Below are 2028 nucleotides of genomic sequence, written 5' to 3' on the forward strand. Positions count from 1 at the left end.
AAAAAAAAAAAAAAAAAAAAAAAAAAAGCCCAGGGACAAGTGCCTAGGCCCTAAGTTCAAGCCCTACGGTCGATTAGAAGGAGGAGGAGGAGGAGGAGGAGGAGGAGGAGGAGGAGGAGGAGGAGGAAGAGATAAATGAATTCTTTAAAAATGAATTCTTAAAAAGCGACAGTAGTGGGTAATGGGTATAGCTCAGTAGTAGACCATTTGTCTAACATATAAGAGACTCTGGAGGGAGAGAAGGAGGGAGAAAAGGAGAGAAGGAGGGAAAGAGGTTGAAAAAGAGAAAGGAAGTAAATGTCAAAATGTTGACTGATACTGGTCCAAGTGTGCACTGGGTGGCCGTTATTTTGTTCTTTATTTGGGGAAGGGATGAGAAGAGGTGTGATGGCTGTCCTCATTGGTCAGGATAAACAAGTCGTTGTGGTCTGGTGTGTGGTCTGTCCTAAAGAAGCTCTAGTGTTTCTCAGGGGTTACTGATCAGTTTCTGTCCTTCTCAGATTCCAAGGTGATTGCAAAGTGACTACAGTGAGAATGGCTTAGAGCGGACACATACAAAATGGAAGCAGAGATGTTAAACTTCCCCCTTGCTTTGAATTGGTTCATGGGTCCAACTAAAGGAGCTTTCCAGGGCCTCTTATAAGAGCAACAGGAAAACTCCAGGACATGGAAACAGATTTTTTTTTCTTTGTTGCTTTTTGTTTTGTTTTCTTTTTCTTTTTGTCTTATTTGCTTGTTTGGAGGCACAGAAATGGAGGGACAAAGGGTAAACAAAATGCAGTGGTACTCACTGACACTATGTTGAAAATGAACTATATAACTTGTGGGTGGAGATGGAAGGGAAGAGTGGAAGGGAGCAAGGGAAAGAGTGACATTGTCCAAAAAGAAATGTACTCTTAGCTGGATGTGGTAGCTCATGCCTGTAATCCTAGCTACTCGGGAAGCTGAGACCTGAGGATCATGGTTCAAAGCCAGCCGGGGCACTAAAGTCCATGAGACTCTGATCTCCAATTAACCACCAGAAAACCAGAAGTGGTGCTGTGGCTCAAGGGATAGGGCTGTAGCCTTGAGCTGAAGAATTCAGGGACAGTGCTCGGGCCCAGAGTTCAAGCCCACAACCGACCAAAAATAAAAAACAAATGTACTCTTTACCTGACTTACATAGCTATAATCCCCCTGTGTTATCACCTTTATAATAACAAATTTTAAAAGTGAAAAAAAGTCTTTCTCATCCACCCTGTGGCTGAGCAGATGCAAACTTGCAGATCTTCGTGAAGACCCTCACGGACAAGATCGTCACCCCGAGGCCCAGCCCAGTGACACCATCGAGAAAGCGAGAATGTCAAAGCCAAAATCCAGGACAAGGAGGGCATCCCACCTGACCAGCAGCAGCTGATATTTGCTGGCAAGCAGCTGGAGGATGGGCATACCCTCTCAGACCACAACATCCAGAAAGAGTCTACCCTGCATTTGGTGCTCCATCTTCGAGGTGGCATCATCGAGCCCTCCCTGTGCCAACTGGCACAGAAGTACAACTGTGACAAGATGATCTGCCGCAAGCGCTATGCTCACCTGCACCCCCGTGCTGTCAACTGCCGCAAGAAGTGCGTCCCAAGAAGAAGGTCAAGTAAAACTGGCCGTCACGGAGGGCCAAGCCCCGTGCCAGCCCCGTGCCCACCACCTAAATAAAGTTTCCCTTACCTAGACTGGAGCAGTAAAAAAAAATAATAAATTAATTTTAAAAAAAAAGAGGAAAAGAAAAAGAAGAAGGAGGGCTGGGAGTTTGGCCTAGTGGTAGAGTGCTTGCCTAGCATCCACAAAGACCTGGGCTTGATCCCTCAGTACCACATACATAGAAAAAAGCCGGAAGTGGTGCTATGACTCCAGTGGTAGAGCTCTACCCTTGAGAAAGCTCAAGAACAGTGCTCAGGCCCTGAGTTCAGGGCCCATGACTGACCAAAAACAAAATAGAAAAACAAAACATAGTTAGGAGAGGGGAAGGGAAGAAGGGGAATGAGGCAGCTCTAG

General features: G+C 46.0%; 1 pseudogene; it reads left to right on the plus strand.

Annotated features, from left to right (window-relative positions):
* Window positions 1–387: 387 nt before the first annotated feature.
* LOC150051309 (ubiquitin-ribosomal protein eL40 fusion protein pseudogene) lies at window positions 388–1689 on the plus strand (annotated as a pseudogene).
* The last annotated feature ends 339 nt before the right edge of the window (window positions 1690–2028 follow it).

This window comes from Megascapheus bottae, chromosome 17, assembly GCF_031878675.1.
Source record: "Megascapheus bottae isolate mThoBot1 chromosome 17, mThoBot2.hap1, whole genome shotgun sequence".
In the NCBI taxonomy this organism is placed as follows: Eukaryota; Metazoa; Chordata; class Mammalia; order Rodentia; family Geomyidae; genus Megascapheus; species Megascapheus bottae.